The sequence below is a fragment of the Triticum urartu genome, chromosome 2 (assembly GCF_003073215.2).
Source record: "Triticum urartu cultivar G1812 chromosome 2, Tu2.1, whole genome shotgun sequence".
Classification (NCBI taxonomy): Eukaryota; Viridiplantae; Streptophyta; class Magnoliopsida; order Poales; family Poaceae; genus Triticum; species Triticum urartu.
In genome coordinates, this window is record NC_053023.1 from 274220096 (window position 1) to 274240649 (window position 20554).

General features: G+C 45.1%; 1 long non-coding RNA gene across 3 annotated transcripts; it reads left to right on the forward strand.

The window, feature by feature from the left end:
- Window positions 1-4475: 4475 nt before the first annotated feature.
- LOC125537026 lies at window positions 4476-8146 on the forward strand. 3 transcript variants are annotated; one of them, XR_007295500.1, is made up of 5 exons: window positions 4476-4900; window positions 6400-6457; window positions 6847-6976; window positions 7066-7100; window positions 7915-8146. It is a non-coding gene; the product is annotated as an uncharacterized LOC125537026 (long non-coding RNA). The 3 variants fall into 3 exon arrangements; XR_007295501.1 differs by having other exon boundaries at window positions 7066-8146; XR_007295499.1 differs by having other exon boundaries at window positions 4477-4900; window positions 6847-8146.
- Window positions 8147-20554: the final 12408 nt, after the last annotated feature.

Below are 20554 nucleotides of genomic sequence, written 5' to 3' on the forward strand. Positions count from 1 at the left end.
CGGACAGACTTCGACGAGCAAGTCACTTATTTGGATGTCGTGCGCAATGCCAAGAGCTTTGACAAGGTCATCCGGTGAGATGGGAGGCCGGTCACCGTTGATGGTTACCATCAGCACTTTGCTGGCAAACTGGTCGTCAAGCGCCGACATGCCACTGTTGAGCGATAGCACGCAGCGACCGAAGGCAGGACGGACCTCAGGATCTCCGGCTTGGAGATCCGCATTGACCGGCGACATGATAGTGCGCTTGAGTAAAGGGAGTACAAGAGGGGGATTTGGGGGAAATGGAGTAGGAATCGAGATTCCAGAGGTGGGGGAGGGGCGGGAGACTGGGGATGAAAAGGTAGCATGAATTTCGAGCACGCGCCAATATGCTCTCGGTGTGTAAGCGCACGAAAACACCTGTGGCGCCCACATGTCGGCCTAAGAGTCCTTCTTCTTTGTTTTTTGGACAGCCCGGCCTTTTTTTCAGGATCTTTTGAGAGCCCAGCCTGAGAGTCATAATTGACCTGTTTGGCATTGTGTTACTAGTCGACCCATATTCAACGACACCTCACTGGCCCAAACAAGTGTACATCATCGAAAAGACACTGAGCTCAAATTATATAACTTGAAAAAAGGAGATATACTCTGAACACTGGAGAATGGTGATGCCCTCATTTAGCCCACCAGTAGTTCGAGACAATAAACAGTTCAAAACAACGATATATGCAACATTCAAACACTGAGTAGTGACTACTACTGACATAAACAACAAGACATGATAGTTCATAAGAAGTCTTGCTACACCACCAAAACGCCCCATCTGCAGCGCTCAGACTCTCGTGATCCAGACGAGAATGACATTCTAAACAGAAGCAACTACTACATAGTAAGAGTGACATAGACGAGGATGACCAAATGACAAGGAATATGCATAACAAAAGAAAGAACTACCCATCCAGAACCAGCAGCAAAGACAACAAAGTCATTCGAAGAGATGATCCAATACCATCATAATTTGCAGCCCCGCTTCAGCGACCAGTGATCCGGAGACACCAGTACTCCACCCTTTCGATGCAACAGCCCAATTACCTATCAACCTGAAGGCTTGAACCACATCACTGCATGTCGTAATTGAGACATCCAAGGATCAATGTTAATCCGGATGCCTTTGTCATTCTCACCTTCTTTTGGTTGCAGGCTGTATCATTAACAATCAGGGGAGTTTGCTCCCGAACTCCTAGGGCTCACCGTGTAGACACAGTTTTCCATAGCAAACAGAGCCTCTCTGCCATCAAGGTCCTTGCCAACGGTGATCTCCTGGTTAATCGGATAATTGAGTCCGAGAAACAGAGAGTGTGAACCAAGGTTGTTTATCCGCCTCCAACTAAAAAATCCTAAAGGCCCAAACAAGCTGGTATCCTGCTCATAGATGTAACAACCACTGTCTGGATACTCACGTATTACATGGTGCTTGTATATAGTGGGGTTTTTGCAATATAACTTTTTTGGCTCATGTGTCTGAATGATCATCAGTCTTTTGCCGTCGCCTAATCGAGCGAGGAACCAGTTGTGCTTCCCTATTTTTGGCAAAGGTGGTGTGATTACAAAGGGCAGTAACTATAGGGATGCTGCATCATATCAAAAAGGACATGCATTGTTAATGTAAGATCAGCATTGTTCAGAGTATGAGTAGGATAATGCAAGAAACAACATTGATATGTCCCTGTTGGAACTGGGAGGAAAATACAGGGAAATGTATAATGGGTTCGAAAATATAGAAGTGCCATGCATGGTTATACTCATGTTATCTCGCAATTGATTCTTCACAGGAAACTACCATGTCATGCATGTTATGTAATCATGTTCTGTCCTCACAAACAAATTCTTCTAGGTAACTAACTGTCCATGCATTGTTATATACTCGTGTTCTGTGGGCAAATTTTTTGTGAGGATATTATTCTAGCCATTGATTGCTGAAGGGCGAATATAGGTATGTACACATGGTAAGCATTGCAGGATTTCACTACTTCCAAATATAGAGTTCTCCATATGCACATTTACTTACCTATTGTATGGTTAGATGAAACCAACAGTGTGGTGCATGTTTCTACATCATGAAAATAAGGAAACTAACATGGCCATTGATACACACTCATATTTAGTAGTAGTATATAGATTACTGTAGAATAAGGATAATATCCATATATTCCTAACCGTTTGATTATTCAGTGTACAAATTGGCTGTAATGACATGGTCACAATGGCACGAATTAACTCATTCCAAATATAGCTGATTTACGGCGTCTCTAATACATTGCCATAGTTCTACTCAAATTCTGCTCAAACAGGGATATGCCAATCATCACAAAAATTTCAAACAGTGTCATGGCGTCATCATTAACATGAGACGGAAACAACTTACACGCGCCGTCCCAGCAATACGTGGTGCCATCTGCTTTGTAGATCACATAGATGATGCCATTGTGTTCAATAGCATCACAGAAGTGTGTATAAGCTTTGACGATGATCCACTGCGAGCCGAGTTGTCTCCAGCTAAAGAAGGCACCGGCGTAAAGATAGGCGAGTCTGCGGTCGAACAAGGCAATTAGCTTGAAGTTTGCGTAATTCGCATGTCGTGTGGGCACTTGGCAGATTACAATCTTCTGCAAAACAAGGTCCGTCCAACTGACGTAGTAATCTAGATGACTTCGACCGCGATGGTAATACTCTATATAATCCAACGGAGGAAGGATAATCTCATGGGGGTCTGGAAGTTCACGAGCACCAACTTTTTACGGTCTTCTCTGAAGGCAGCCATCCAGTGGGAGTTCATGCCGACCTAGTACATACCTGCCAAGAAGTTTCGGGCGATGGTGATCGGATCGATGTCGAGGGAAATGATGTACGGCGACCCACTACATACCTGCAAAGAAGTTTCGGCTAATGGAGATCAGATTGAAGTCGAGGGGCATCATGCACGCCTCCGTATCATGGTGAGCCAATCTCGCAAGACCATATAGCAGCAAGCAGGGTGTCTTGAAAAGCTTAGGCCTCGCTTCGACGATGGCCGTGTGGATGTCCCTCAAGCATGCAGCCAGCCGCAGGGCGCTCAACATGTCCATACACGAACAACAGAGGTCGAGGATGTCACTAGGGAGATTGCTCCAATCGCGGCTCATATGGATGCTGCGCGGTTCGCGTTCGGCCATGCTGGAGTTTGGAAGGGGGCTTCATTTACGGGGGAGAAGGATGTCGGTGCTGGAGCGGCTAGTGAGGGAATAGTGGTACTAGGGGAGGCGAGTGAGGCGACGGTACAGGGGGCACAGTGAGATGGAGACGGAGACGGAGAAGGTGATGGAGATGGAGTGGTGCTATGGGAGCGGAGAGGGAGACGAGGCGAGGCGCCAATGTGCTGTACAACGGTGGTGACAGACCGCACAGTGCACAGGGTGAGGCTGACTTTGGTAACCCGAACACGCCGCCTGGACTAGTGTCAGGCGCAGGGTGTTGTCACTTCACTGAGGACCATATGAATAGTATTTTGACCATCAAGTGTACCACAGTTGTACTAGTACTACTACTGGTAGTAGGAACATGAGCACTCCAGTATTGTATAGCGAAAATATGTCTCCCATGCTAGCATGTCTGTTCACTTCATCATTCAGGTATCATCCATATTGCGAGCAGAACCAAATTCTCGTGCATGCCCAATCAACGCCCTGCCGCGATGCATGCAGTGGTCGTTCTGGTGCATCAAGGACGAAATGCAGATCGTTCCACACTTGAGAAGAGGAAAAATGGAAAGGTAGAACGCGGCAGCAGAGGAAGAGAACGCTGGCTAACGAGGCTGGGAGGGGATCGAGTAGGAAGTTAATGCTCCACGCCTAAAGGTTTTGGGAAAACCTCATTTTCATAAGGTGACTTATACTCACCTAAACGGAGGGAGTATTCCTTAACTAGAGAATGTTGTGTCTCCCACTCACGCGCTCAAAAAAAAACTATGGTCCCACCTATCAGGAAGGATGGGCACGTACACGAATAGGTACGACTCATCAGTCTACCCGCATAGCCTTTTCGTTTAGTCTACCTAGCCGTCTAATCAACTGCCTGCACGCCACTTCTCCCATGTACTTCTCCATCGGGAACTGATTCTCCTCGGCTTCTTCACCTCCCCTTCGTCTTCATTTGCATCCAAACCCCGTACATATGCAAGCCAATCTCCACTCGCACCGAGCCTAACCTGTGAAATAGTGGGCAGGGGGAGAATTAGGAAATGGACATGGAAGTAGTCTTTAGAATGCATTTACTACGTGATCAAACTCATCTTACCTGCTCATCAGAGGAAATTCGAGTGCCCCTCAACGTCGGCATCTCAAGGGGCGTCAACTTGCAACTACGGCCACGCCGCGCTGGAGAGACCCCCAAGGAAACATCCTCCACTACAACAAAATCCCCCCTATACCAACGCATATCTACCAATGATATGATAAGATGTGTCGTTTGTTTCCACCTCCCACGCCCACCTCGCCAGCTTAGCGCTAACCTCCTCCTCGTTCCCTAGAAAGCAGCTTATAACCTCCCCGTGTACCCACCTCCTCCCAGATTTTTCTATCCCCAATCTTTCTCTCTGTCATCCCCAATTTGCCTCTCAGCCGAGCTCCATGACCACGCCGCTGCCTCGGCACCACCGATTCCGGTTAGCTCCGGTGCTCTCCCGCGAAGTTTCTCACCAGCCCGTTTGTCCCTCGGTGCTCTCCACCGACCCCGCGCCGCCGCGACGTCCTCCGCCCCCCTACCGCAACCCTACTGGTCGCCGCGGGTCGCCGGCGCGGCTGCCGCGCCTCCTCTGGTTTCTGGCTTGGTCTCGGCGGTGTTGCTCTGCCTCGGCTACCTCACCTCCGACATTGACGGTTTAGTAAGGCACTCTCCTCTGCCCGTACTCTCTCTGGTGCTTTGTGAGGACATAGCCATCGTGCCATGGTCGATTCTTTGCTGGCAATCACGACTGTGATCTAAACTATCTTATTATTTGCCTGATGCACTACCACCTGCGCTTGCTTGTACCTGCATCCACGCCGCCCCACAGTCTTAGTTCTCTATTGTACGCTCAAATACAACTGCCTAGTGTTAGCCATCGTCGTATTGTACATCACAGCTGGACAAGAACCCATCACGGTCAGTGATCTTGCTGGAGGCCCAAATATTCAGTTCATTTAAGTTTCAGGCTCGCATTATACATAGAGAAAGAAGTTTAGAGCAAAAAACAACAACACTGTATATCAGTTCAGTATTACAAGAGAACAATATGGTACATTAACAACCGAGGATTTCTTTTAAAAGTGTGTACACCATGACATAGTTGTAACATATTCCTACCCTGATTAGTCATAAATAAAATTGATAAAGACTAAACAGTTTAACGTGGATTACTGAAACCTTTTTATGTGTGTTTTTTAGAGAACTAATTACAACTGAATCAACTACAGATTTGATGTCAACTGGCAAAAGCAATTAGGAAGAAAGGATTGTCAATGCAGTTCGGATAAGTCAGCTAGCGGACCATATTTGTCTAGAAAAGAATGGGCAGAAATGTAACAGGACCTAGCAAATATTGAGGCTACTTGAGTATAAAAAGACTGAGTCATAAATTTGGACTGCAACCTGTCCCAGGAGCATTCTGACAAGTTATACCACTGCGTACAAATTCTAATGAAAACTATGTAACTTGTTCAAAATGCAAAAATCAGATTATGTTAACTATGTAAACTTTGCTGAAAATCATTTTCCTTTTCGAAACGCACTTAGCATATCTTTTTTCTTTCATGAATACGCAAGCTGCGTATCTTTTCATTGATAGAAGGAGAGTACAAGTATGAGGTTGCAACGCTTACAAGGCCATGTACACGCTAGGCATGGTGTACAGGCGTAGGAGCAGACTAGAACAAGGGGGTTAATTTACTCAGCCACAAAACAAAAAACTAGGAACTACGCGCCGGGGATGATGTTTTGTATCCCATTGGCGCCAGCCTTGGCCCATAGGCGCGCCTCTTCCTGATGTTATCGGAGATGGGGGTGAGCGATGGTCTGGCTCCGTCGAAGATGCATGCGTTGCGGTGCTTCCAGAGCCACTGTGCACATGGAGGCCGGCGCGTGGTCGTTGGAAGAGCTCTACCAAGTCTGGAAGGGTGTGTTGGGTCGGGGAGGTTGACCGCCGCGCGAGCCCAACCGAGGATCTCATGCCAAACTTAGCATATCTATTACTTAGTATATCCAGTTGTGGTGCATTATATATGCTTAAATTTTCTTGCTGCTATGTGCACAGATGAGTCCTTACCTATTTCGTTGTCACAGTTCTGTAATACTATAGGAATAAGTATCACATGCGTCCATCCCTAATCTCAGCTTCCCTTACAGGTTCTGAAATTGACCTTGCTTCAGCCAACATGCGTGTGGTCGTTCTGTCTCTTAGCAGGTAAACTGATACACCATAATCCTGAATTTAATATATTTCATTTGGCTCCATCGTATGTACAATTATATACACTAAAATCTTAGTTTGGGAGCAGTTCTTGCATTGATGTATTATCCAAGATAAATCATTGCAGAATCAGTAGAATATTAAGATGACACTCGCACGAATATTCTAACATGTGTTTGCATGAATCACAACTAAATAAGATGCATTGCTGAACCTCTCTTCCCACGTCTTTTTTTTCTTAACTCACCCACACGTCTTGTTATTGTAAGTAGCGAATCAATTTCTTTTTATTTTTTTGTAAACATCCTGAATTCCACCTTTTCTAGAAACAGAACTCCCTATTTTTTTCCTAGAGAAGCCCAAACAAACCTGTGCCCTTTCAGGGGTCGAGGCCATGGCTCACGTCTGGGGATCAGCACATCTGAATCTCCGCTTGTGGTACATGTCCCCATCTTTGTTCAGGGTGGCGCTACAAGATCAAATCGAAACCAGATCACATGGCAGCTCAGTCTGGTATGTACATCATTCCCAACTGCTAATTAATTATTCATTGATGTCTTCTTGTTTACTAATCAGAGCATGCTCTTGTCTGTACTAATTAGATCATGCATTCCTTCAAGGTTGAGTCAGGGCCTAGGTAGGTGTGATGACGAGCACAAGTGGATTGGATAGTTGTCCTTCCACCCCCCTCTCTCCTTATGTTCTTTATAGTTCATTGTTTTTCGTGTTGTTGCTTCTGCAGGTTCTGAAAATTCATTCATAGGAAATTCTAACGCGTGATTATACATAATTTTGTATTTTCCAGAGGTCTCTACATTGTAGTTTCCATAATTGGAAAATACTTATCATTTAATTTGGAGCTGATGCAAGATGCCAAATTTATTTAGTACATGGTTATAAGTTGCATAATCTGCAATGTTGTTTAATAAACTCATGTCGAAAACGTTCTTGCCTTTAGATTATTATAATTAGCCCCACATCTATATCTATATCAGGGTCTTCTTAAATCACATTTGTGAGCATTTATCACACTACCTAATTTAGGTACATCCAAATCTAGCCTGGTGTGAATTATTTTCTTTGAACATAAAGTATTTTTGAATTGTGGAAACCTTGCATCTATTTGTATTTTCTGGAAAGCTGCAGATCTTTCTTTAAAAACGAAGGATCTGTGATATGTCAGCACATGTTTTTCTTCAAAGGAGGTACCTCATTTCTTACATAGTATGTTCGTTTCAAGGTTTAACTCAATTAACACACAACAGATTTGTTCATAAGAAAGCAATGATCAAAAATATTTGTCGAATGTTGGTTGTTACTCTCCTTTTCTGCGTACAAAGCTGCTAATGTCATGGCATTCAACTTCTGTATGGTGCCCCTCTACATTTTGTTGCTCTATTAACCTGATTTTCTCTACCGTAAGTTACTCATGTCATTTTTCGTTTCTCTAGATTGCCAAGATAAATGGATGATGCATGGCTCAGATGTTGATTGCAAGGCCAAGAATGGGGTTACTGTTAGATAATTAGAATGTCATTTTCACGATCAATGTTTCAAACATTGTAGTAGATCACAAGGTCAAGAATTATGGTAAAACTAGATAGTTTCGCATCTTGTAATCTTTGGATCATGTTCTATGCAACGCTACACAATCGAATTAATATATGAGGAAGGTTTATTTTATTGTGGCTCCTATAGAGTATTGATGTTGACCAAAAAATTCTGGATGGCAATATATAAAATATCATCAATCAATCATGATATTTAGCAAAGCCTCTATAGTAGTTGCAACGATATAACATATGATTGTGCAGGGTCGTCACCAACGCATCTGAAGTGTTGTAGGGCTTCAACTCTATATGTTGGTACCTTACAACGCATCTACATGCCGTTTACCAACGCATGTGTATACGTTGTTGTAGACCTTAGCAACGCCACCAACGACAACACATAGTAATCTGTTGGTGTAGACCATAGCAACACATATATGTACATACGACAACGCATCGATGCGTTGCTGAAGGGGGGTTCTTGTTGTAGTGCTCGTGCATTCTACGGAACATCAAGATGCATTTGTATGAGTAGTTTATCTTGTGAGAGAAAAGGATGAACGAGGGAAGCCCTCTAGAGATAGAGATGGACAGTACTACTACCAAGGTGCTGGCCCGTGCGTTGCAATGGATCCAAAGTAGTAGAATAATACTTGTTCACGTGCTTGAAATATAAACACTCTAGTTTTGATATACATGTGTCAGCAGACATGACAGCTTGTCCATGGAAGTTGAACCAGAGTGACCATCATGTTTCTTGTTTCTACCACTGCCTCACCCACACGCGATTCCCACGACGCCGCTCCAACCCACGACACGACGTCCCCCGATGTGGACATGGATCCTCTAACGTGGCTATCACTGCCTTGCCCTGCCTTTCCTTCGCTGACAGGTGGGACCCACGCTTATGGGTCCCACATGTTAGTGACAGAATGGTAGGATTGTTCACGTCAGGGGATCCTTATCCCCCCGATGTGCCCCTCATCCCACTTGGCCCCACCGCTCCTCTGCCTTTGTGTGCATGACATGCGGGCCAGCTGAACTGCGGCGACCATCAACTTTCTACCACAGACACACCCGATTTGACGCGGTTTGCCTGCTCCGCTGCTGTGCTCCGATCCGTACTCCCGCACCATCGAATTTTCATCCAGTGGCTGTGACACATTTCATCCCGGGCATCAATCCTCAGCTGGAGTACTTATGTAACTACAGGTAGTACCCATTGGTGTGGCCATCTACGCCTCGTAACGCCCCGACGCCCAGCTGTGGCACCCTCGCCACGGCCATGCCACCACCGGCCAGTTCATCTCGAACGAGTGAGTCGCGAACCACACCACCACCATGAGAATGACATGTGGGCTAGCCGCATTTAAGGCCCGCATGTCATTGACTCATAGGCCGGGCACTAAGCCACTGAAGTTCGGTCCCGTGGGCCCCGAGAGGGAAATGTAACTCCTGCGGCAGGCCTTGTGGTGCTCCCGGAGTACGAGCTCGTGCCAAAACTGGAATTTGTTTCTTACTACTACCAACTAGTACTAGTAAGGTACACGTGCATTGCACGCATGAGATTCTGGTGGTTTGTGCATTATGCTTGTACATGTGGAGCTTTTTGGATTCTAACATGTGGCAAAATCTAGCGGAATGTAAGGTTAGGCAAGTTTGATTAACTTAGGTGAGTGTTTGGTTCAAGCCACACCTTAGGCAAGCCACACTAAGGCCCCACATGACATACACACAAAAAATGTGGCAAGATTCCCTTAGGCTTGCCAACTTGTTTCTCGTTTTGAAGAACTAATAACTTTGCCTAAGCTTAGTTGTGGCAAAGTTAGTCATGAATTAAGTTCAACCATGGAGTCTTCTAGATTATACATGTGGCAGAATCTGGTGGATGATATACAACGGCCAGTAGTGCTCGGATTTGCCATCTTTGTACCGTCGGATTGGCTTCATCCAACACCAACTTTCAAAGTTTTTCACACACTATATAGGGGTATAGATATAGATGTGCCGGTCCGTTGCAATGGATCCAAAGTATATATATCTATTTAGTGGAGTGCACTCTAAACACATTATCTATTTATTTTTCTCTAACCTTCCGTAGCCATGCAACCAAGCCACATAAGCTTCATGGGTGCCCCCACATCATATTATTCATACTACGTTGACTGCAAAAAAGATAAATCACCCAAAATAAGATCTTCCCTTTTTTGTTCCTACGATGGTGTGCCGTGCACGTACCTACTAGTTGTATAGTGGTAGTACTAGTAATATAGTATTAGGAGTACAAACTTGGTACTAGTAGGACTAGTACTAGTACGGAATGCTCCTACTCTATCAACGAGCCCCGTCTGACACCAAATTTCTTAGCTTCCGTGCTACAGCTAGATCTTCCCCTCGTTTCTGTTTTCCAACCCGGCGGCGGGCGGGGTGTCGGTTTGCTCAACGGCGGTCCCACATGAAAGTGAAAATGCTAGGCAACACGCCTTCCCTAAGCTATGTGTCGTGCCGGACGGGCCGTGTTGTACTCCCGATTCCCGGGCGTGTGGGGGTGCGACGCGAACGCGGCAGGCCTTTTCCTTTTACTAGCAATGTGCCCGTGCGTTGCGACAGATCCAAAGTAGTAGAATAGTAGTATTTGTTCACAAATGTGAAAGAAATCATTATTGTTTTTATATACTCCTAATATATTACTCCCTCCGTACCTAAATATTTGTCTTTTTTGAGATTTCAAATGGACTATCACATACGGATTATGTAGACATATCCTAGTGTTTCTAGCAAGATGCCCGCGCGTTGCACGAAGTTGATGGAAAAGGTAAGCACAACTTATAAATTGATGGATGGAGTACTAGTTACAGTGATGCATATAATTAAGGAAAGGGATCGCACATGTCGGTATTGACTAGAACGAGAATGCAACATCACAATAAGAATTAAGGCCACGATGATGTGATCGCAGTGGTGGTTACAGAAGGCAAGAAGAAAGATGGATCCCCGAACATACGACCTCCTCCTCCTCAACTTAGTGCGCCGGGCCACCAACCGGCGGCTAAGGAGCGGCGGCTTTTGTGGCGAGGTCGAGGTGCTTCTCAGCAAAGGCATACAAGGCTTCCAGCCGATTGAGGAAGGCCAACGTCGTAGAGTCCTCACTGGCCTTGTAGATACCTATGTACACGATTTCCTTGTACATGTGGATGTGTAGGTCGACGAATTCTTGCAGGGCGAGGCGCCTCGTGGCGAGCGCGACCTCCAGGTGGACATTCTTCGTGGCGTCGGCGGGCAGTCGCAGGGCAACCAGTGCTTGAAAGAGGTTCCGTCCATGGAGGCCGATTAGGGTGTCACGCAATGAGGAGCCCGGGCGCGCGGGCTGGAGGAGTACGGCGATGTCGTCCGCGAGTTTCTTGAGGACGGTGGACTTGTTGCTGGTGGCAACGATCATCTGGTCCAACTAAGAGTCGTAGTTGGCATCGAAGGCGACCATCCACCAGTCGGTCTCCAACACCGTCTGGAGACAATCCTCGGCGCCATGCCGCAGGCCGGCGTCGTGGACCATCTGGCGCAGCCGCTGGCTGCTCATGCGCATCGCCGTCATGGGTCTGGAGTGAGCTCTTTTGCGCTTAGTGTAGGTGCTTAGGCAAATGCTTAGGTGCGTACGATGTGGTAGATGCATTGGAATGGAGGGGCACCTTTATATGAGAGTAATGAGGGCAAACTGCGTTGCATTCACATCGTGCAGCCTCTTTTCCCGGACCTCCTCCCATTACTTCCCTCATGCATTAATTGAAGGAGGATGCATTGGCCGTTCAACATATTGGGAACCGCTACTCCCTTCCTCGTCTGCATTAAAGCCGTATCGGGAACTGCGCCGCCCGCTGTCAAATCGAATACTCCCTCCGTCTAGGTGAGTATTAAGTCATCTTACGAAAACCAAATAGTAAACACATAGGCGTGGTGCATTAACTCTCACATTGTTTCTTATTTTTTTGACATAAATAGAGGAATCAACCAAGAAGAGATGTGGGGCTTGTATGCTTTTAATGACTTGAGACTATCAAACATGACATGAAGTGGTCAGTTCGTTGCACAAGAACAAATACAACCCATGTCAGCACACACGCATCTTATATAGCATCACATCCAATGGCTATAAAAGATGAATGAGACCAAATTATATCTCATCTAGATGAGTTCTAGCAAAACTGTATTAATAATACTTAGTACTCCTGCGCCATGTATAGTATATTAGTATCATGTAGTACTTTTTTTATTTATGAGGTATCCATATGGCACTGCACCGCCAAGAAAAGAGGGTAACATCAAAATTATGGACTACTTTTTTGAGTATGTTGGAAAGGTCCGGTCATACTCACTTGTTGGAATCTCTAAAAACACAAATACTCCCTCCGTCCGGAAATACTTGTCATCAAAATGGCTAAAAGGAAATGTATCTAGACGTATTTTAGTTTTAGATACATCTCTTTTTATCCATTTTGTTGACAAGTATTTTCGGACGGAGGGAGTAGAAAACAGAGTTGGTGATGATGGTGTTCGTGCCATCCTGCAATATAGGCCGTCGGATTTATATCTAACGGATAGGAAAGAAAATATGGCAATTTTGCAAAAATATACCCACACATCTCTCCACGTTCGCAAATAAGGCCTTCCCTCGTTCAACCTTTTCTCTCACAAGATAAAGTACTCATACAGATTCTTCTTGATGTTCCGTGCAATGCACGGGCAGCTAGCTAATTTCTTTTAAAATAGTTGCTGCGATAATTGGGTTGAAGTGATATATTTTCTGTCTGCCCCGAATGATTTCAGATTCACTAGTAGTAACAAAGAAAAGGTTGCCTTGTTAATTAACAGAAAACAGGGTGAAAACTATCACATGAGACCGGTAAAAACAAGGCACACTGGGTTCAGCGTCATCGTCACTACAGCCGTGTGCGCGCGAGAAGTCTACATATCAAGGGGGCTACCGAGCGAGGCACCGAGACACAATGTTTGAGAGAGAAACCAATTGACAAATTATGATCAGATCGAGTTGTCACCCTTCTGCTATCATTGTTGGGGGGGGGGGAGAGAAAGACGTATCGAGAGTGTGCGCGGTAGGCACAGAGGCAAAACTAGCGTGTGTGTGTGTGTTTGAAAGAGGAGTAGATAGATTATTATCAAGATCGATGTGCCACCCTACTCCTTCGGTGTTGGGTAGTGTGTGTGTGTGTGTATGTTTGAGAGAGAAGCCAGTCGATAGATTAGTATCAAGATCGAGGTGTCACCCTACTCCTTCGGTGTTGGGAAGTGTGGGTGTGGGGGGGAGCAGTGACACTCACATATCTCTACTCTTATAAAAAAACAGAGTTGGTGTTCCTGCCATCCTGCAATATAGGCCATCCTATTTATATCTGACGGACAGGAAGGAAACTATGGCAATTTTGCAAAAAGATACCCACACCCCTCTCCGCATTTGCAAATAAGGCATTCCCTCGTTCATCCTTTTCTCCCACAAGATAAACTTCTCATACAAATGCATCTTGATGTTCCGTGCAACGCATGGGCATCTTGCTAGTAGGGAGAAGGAGTTTGTGTGACACATATCAAGCTATATTAAGGGATAGGTAGATAGCATATGTGTGAGAGACATTATTATACTTTGAGACATTAGTGGCTGTGGGTGGGCGGAAGTAAAGCGGTGGGCATGTTAGACATGGAGAGCGTGTGAGAGACTTGTAGGACGGGGTAGAAAGACGAATTTAACCCTGGCAGAGGGAGAGAAATACACGAAGTGCGCGTGTGTGATTCCGATGCCCACAGGGAAATGAGATATGTATGCGTGTGAGAGAGATTGCACAATTCATTTACGTATCATTATCTAGGGATCGTGGACGTGCATCGCTTGAACATAAGTCAATATCTACTTCGTATCATGGCCAAAGGTACAATATTGATTCAACGCTATAAAGATTGGACACTCACATATCACATTTTTTTCTATTTAAATAAACTTTTCAGTTGTGCATGCCAAAGTTATAGTGATGTTTCTTCAAACAACCAATGTAGCTATCATGTACATGCACCATTGTTACTCTTGCATTCAAATTCATTAGTCTTGGATGATTTAAGTTTCTATTTTGAAGTAATATATGTAATATTCATATATGAATTCAACGGGTACGCAATTTATGAAATGGAGGCTATGTAATCATATGAGGTAACACTTTTAAGTAGCTGACTACAATATCCATTTCTTTTTGTGCGCCTCTACACTAACACGTCAATGCATTATGTTTAAAGTAAATAACCAATGCCACTAAATTATCTATTTACACGAGAAATACATAGGCTGAGTGTTTGATCCCTTTTTTGTGAACGCGCCACTACACCCGTACAATTGGCCGCGCCTGTGTGAACGTCCAGGTTATCGGCGCATCATCCCGAGTTATTGCCTTTTTTCTGGGGTGGACTTCACACCAGTTATTAACTGCTGACGCGTGCCCCGTGTACACAGTCTAGCATGACCTTCCCGCTAGCACGGTCCAAAATTAGTTGAAACTGGATACGAACGATCCCGCGGGTGGCAAAATCTCCCGCCTCCTTCTAAAATTTCCGTCACCTTAGTCTTTAGCATGTGAAATCCCCCTTTTGTCCTTGGTGCACGGAGACCAACAGTTACAATACCGCCCTCATCTACATGATACGTCGGGGCTGCTTTGGTAACTTCTGGTTCCCCCACTACACGATACCCCCATTTCCTCTCCCCCTCCCGCAAAAACGACTAACTCCACAGCACCAGAGCATCTTACATCACGCCGTCCATACTTCATCGCCCTTCCTCCCCTCCCCTCTTGAAACCCTAGACTGATCATCCACCGGCGTACCATAGCCCATTCACTGCCAGCGGCGTCCACCTCGCCGGATCTGCTTCTCCGTCCGCATCTACCCCTCCCACTTCCCCTAGAAACAAGTAGACTTCTCATCCACCACTGTACCACAGCCCATTCAGTGTCGGCCTTGTCCACGATGCCGGATCTCCTTCGCCGGTATTCTTGTCAACCGTCGCGCATCTGCAACGGCTCATTCGTACTCCCCACCGGAGACGCTTCGTCCACACCCCCCGGAGACGCTTCGTCCACACCCCCCGGAGCCGCCCCACCGACGCCCCCGTCGACAGCTCTGATCCTCTTCGCCGGCACCTTCCTCAACCCTACCGGAGCCGCTTCGCCGACACCTTCCACAACCCTACTGGAGCTGCTTCGCTGACACCATCATCAACCCTACCGGAGTAGCTTCGCCTATACCATTGTCCACCCTACCGGGGCCGCTTTGCCAACTCACAAGTCCACGGCTTCAGATCCGCTTCCTTGCACCCTCATCCAACCTACCAGAGTAGCTTCTGACGCCCCGTCCACGGTCGCAGATCCGCATCATTGACACCACCCTTAACCCAACCACGGGAGCAGCTTCTGACACCCCGTCCATGGCCGCAGATCCGCATCGTCGACACCATCCTTAACCCAACCACCGGAGCAGCTTCTGACGCCCTGTCCACGGCCGCAGATCCGCGTCGTCGACACCATCCTTAACCCAACCACCGGAGCAGCTTCACCTACGCCCTCGTCCATGGCCACAAATCCGCTTCACCCACACCGTAGTCCACCCTACCGGAGCCGCTCCACAAACACCCTACTCGACGGTTCTAGATCTCCTTACCAGACCCCGACAGCCAGCGCAGCATCATCACCCTCGACGTTTCTAACCTGATTCCCACCGTCTGGAGAGATGCCAAGCTCCCGCCACGACCTAGGTACTTGTCACCTTTAAACCCGTCCAGGATCACCTGCCCGATGTACTTCAAATATACTAACCGATTGCTGTTACCTGTTATGCAGCTGGCAAAAACTACAAGGACGATGTTTCTTTTGGATCTAACAGCTTGGCCAACCAAGATCCTGGACTGAGGCATTGCTATGATCTTGTAAGCGCGTCTCTCTCTCTTGTATTGTTCTGTGCCTGCCAGCGTGCTTTGCTAGGATTTTCGACCAGTAATCCCTATGTGCAGACAATGATTTCTACTACTGGCTACTAAATTAAATATGTAGATGTCATACATGATACTACCTCGTACCTCCGTTGCTAAATATAAGTCTTTCTAGAGATTCCACTATAGGCTACATACGGAGCAAAATGAGTGAATCTACACTCGAAAATGCATCTATATACATCTGTATGTGGTCCATACTGGAATCTCTACAAAGACATATATTTAGGAACAGGGGCAGTACATTACACAAAATCGTAGGTGGCATGTAGGAATTCCAGTGCACTACATTAGGCTCCCTTAGAGTGCCTGCTAGTCCAGCATACAGAGTCATGGCTAGTTTATGGTATGCACACAATCGTTAATTGGTGGTTTAAATATGCGCAAGGGATATGCAATGTAGTATCATGTAGAGATGTCTGAAATTAGCCATGTCAACTTGCAGATAGGGTTACACAATGAAAAAGTACAAGATGTATGTGGCAATTTCATGGAACATCGCAAAAAAGGAGAGGCAGCGGTGAGCCTATACATTGTGCTATGGTACGTCACTCCTCCATCGCAATCATTGTGACATGTTATTTGTATGCCAGTTCTATTAGCCAAGTTTCTTAGGGACAGTTATTATGAGTTATCCTAAGAAAATAAGCACCTGTGAATATAAGCTCCATGTAATAAGCCAACCAGTTCTTTTCATTGCGTTTTCAACTTATCTTTGGTATGATCAGTAGAAAGTCTAGATTGCGTTATATTTTTTCATTTTTCTGCCCATATGGAAATTAATTTGACTTCCAAACATCACAAATTGAACCCAGTGCAGTAATTAATATGATAGGAAAACATACCATCACTATTTGCTCAAAATGCAAATACAAAGATACCATCTACTTGGCACAATCTACTTTGGTCAATGTTTTCCATAGAGATCCCATTGCCTAATTTAAATGAAGAACCCATGACCCACATTTAAATGAAGAACAATTATTTATTGAAATTCGATGGTCCAAGTGGCTGGTTATTATCGTATAGCAGCACCACCTGAAAGCATCATATAGCAGCAGCAGCTATAGCAACTCATCATACAGCAGCAGCAGTCTGCAATTCATCATATACCAGCAGCAGCTCATAGAAATTCATCATATAGCAGGAGCAGGAGAAGCTCATAGCAATTCATCATATAGCAGCAGCAGGAGCAGCTCATAGCAATTCATCATATAGCAGCAGCAGGAGCAGCTTGTAGCAACTCATCATATAGCAGCAGCAGCTCATAGCAATTCATCATATAGCAGCAGCAGCAGCTCATAGCAACTCATCATATAGCAGCAATAACTCATAGCAATTCATCATATAGCAGCAGCAGGAGCAACTCATAGCAATGCATCATATAGCAGCAGCAGAAGCAGCTCATAGCAATTCATCGTATAGTGGATCAGAATGAAAATTTGGCAAAAAATCAGAGGCCTCCAAAGCGAAATTAGTTAAGCCCAAGCCCATAACTCAAAAATGACTTCTTTACATCTTTTATGGCTTATTTTGATAATATGCCCTGAAAAGGCGGAATCAAACTGGCCCTTAACCTGCAATTCAATTGTGCGTGCAATGATGAATCACTCCTGCCTGCTATATGTACATTTAGGCATCATCATACATGGCATAACCTAATACATGTGCATTCCATTGTAGAATCTGGAATATGCAATGTTTATGTTAGTTCATATGTTGCACATGATGTTTAAATGCCCCTTAAATCTGGTCAGTCAAGTGATGGTCTTTAAGCCTCCTTCTTTGCTTCTTTTCTTGATACTAAGATTTTCTCACACATCTGTTCAATTGCTTGTTTGCATCAGCCAGCCATACTAGGACTGTTTGCTTTGATTACTTGCTGTTCTTGACCTAACACTCTAATAGAGCTTGTCAACGATTTATACACTATGGGCTACTGTAGTGGGGCCTTGTCTAACTCATAGGTGACATAAAGGTTTGGCTGTACACTACAGTAGGCTCTCCAAGAGTACCTGGAGATCCAGTTCGAAGGTATGCCTAGTTTTTACATAGTGCAGACATAGTAAATGCTCATTTCATTGTGTGCAAATGCAAGAGATGCAACATGTTTCATTATGTGGTGTTGTTTTGTTATAATCTCATTCTTTTGTGTTCACAGACTGGAAAGTATGCATATTTATCTTCCAAGGAGACGAGTAACTAGTTTGTGTCACCTTGCAGAGGGGGTGCAAAGAAGATAAGATTGAGGATTTCCAAGTACAAGATGTTAGGAAGGAGCCTTGCAAGAGAAGTAGGAGCTGCGCTGAGCCTCTTCAACCTGCTAAGGTAAGTCACTATATGCAACTCAACAGTTCAATTCCTTGTTTGTTTCAGGCATAGTTAATTTTCTCTTTTCAATTGCTTTATTTGTCCTCAGTTAATGAGATGCCCAAATAATCATGCCTGATGTTCGGTACTTGTATCACTATTAGTTGACATAATTAAAGGCCTTACCATTTAATTGCTCTACCGAAGTGTGCCTGAAGCTTTGAAGTCTATTAACCAACTATTATTGCATGAGGCTCACAATCTAGTTTATACTACGCTAATGATTGCATAGTTTTTCCTGATGTATTATGTTTGTATGAAACCCTCTGCTATTCATTATGCTCCCTAAGACTTTAATTGAGGCACAGAATGGCCAACTGCTTGCTTACTTATACGCAACGTGTTGTCTAAACTTGTAACTTGTCTGTGTTTTCGATTGGGCCCCAACATCATGCTCCTCTGGTGAGCTAAGAGGGATTTATGTATGCAGGCTGCACAGACTATCTTTTTTTGTAATTTTTAAAATATCACCTGCTTATGCTTCATGACGTGTAACATTTTTTTAAAGTGACGTGTAACATTATTGTTAGTCCTTTTTTGCCATGTAGTACAAAATAGTGTCTTGTTTGCTTCATTGTTGTAACTATATTTTTCCCCTAGTCATGTGTACTTACAGAAACATTTCAGGATGAAGTGACATCAACACAAAGATCTGCGAGCAGTGCGGCATGGCTGTTACCGAATGATTTTGGATTGGAATTGGAATGTGCTGATGTTCTCGAGCATCAACTAGAGGTGGCAAGACAACGTGTACATGATTGTCAACATATAATCAACAAGTTGAGACTGGACATGCAGGTATTAGATGCAGGAGTCAAAAAAATGAAACAAGACACTGAGGTAACCATGAAGGAATTGGAGATTTTGTAGACTGAAATTTGTGCTATCTGAATCCGGCCAATCCTATTTTCTGAATAGATTATAGTTCAAATGGAGTTAAGTTGATGCGCGTCCATGATGTATGAGCTGTATTTGCCCAGTGTATGTAATTTGTTGTTTATGTATGCTTTATTATCACCTGTGCCGAACCATAATGCCCAGTGGGTATAATCGGCTGTAATTTCTTTATTGTATAGTGTAGGATCATTCTACCTTTCTATGCCTTGATCTCTTTGGTGTATAATGTATGCTTTTTAGAGGTGATAGTATTGAGTAGGATAATTCTTTGAATATGCTATATCATTGAAACGGGGGCCAACTCGCCCGACCATGGCCCTTCACGGGGCGTCGGATCCATGGGCCTTCTACGTCTCGTAGGATACATGGGCCTTCTACGTCTCGTAGGATCCACGGGCCTTCTACGTCTCGTAGGATCCATGGGCCGCCGACTCATCTATGGGTCTTGTACGGGCCTTTAATGGGCCTTAGACGAGCCTTTAATGGAAATTGTATGTTTTATGGGCTGACCATAACAGGCCGTTAATAGGCCGTATTTGGTGATGCTATGAAAATGGCCTAACAGACTAACGGTCCACAAACGGGCCGACTGTAACGACGGGCTGAATTTGGCCCACAAGCAGAAAATGACAGTAACGGGTCGTAAGTAACCGAATGCTGCAAATGAGCCCAAGAATAAATGGGCCCTCAGAAGGCCGAAAGTTAACTTGGGCTGGAAACGGCCCAACGGAATAACAGGCCGTTAATGGGTATAAAGTGATACACTGTTCATTACGAGCCAGTTTCACCACGGGCCGTTAATGGGTGTAAAGTAATACACTGTTCATTACGGGCCAGTTTCAGCACGGGCCGCTAATGGGCCAAGAGTTACAAAAGGCCTCATATGGCCTGAAAGACGTCATGCGCTATACATGGGCCAGAAGTGAGAACGGGCTGGAATCATATTGGATGGCCCATATGACGCTACTGGGCCTAATTTGGATAGGGTGTAACAGGCCTTGGGTTAGCGGGCTATAAATGGGCTATATGCGAACAGGCCGTTAACAGGCTTTCCATGGGCCGGCCCGCCATCTTTTGACGAAGTCAAACGGACCGACCATTTCACAGGAATGGGCCACTGTTGGGCCGTGCCCCGTGTCAACATATCATAGGCGCCTTCTGTCTAGTGAGTGGATGACATCTGTCCCAACGATGAGCCGACACGTGTTTCCTCTAGACAATGATGATTTTACACGT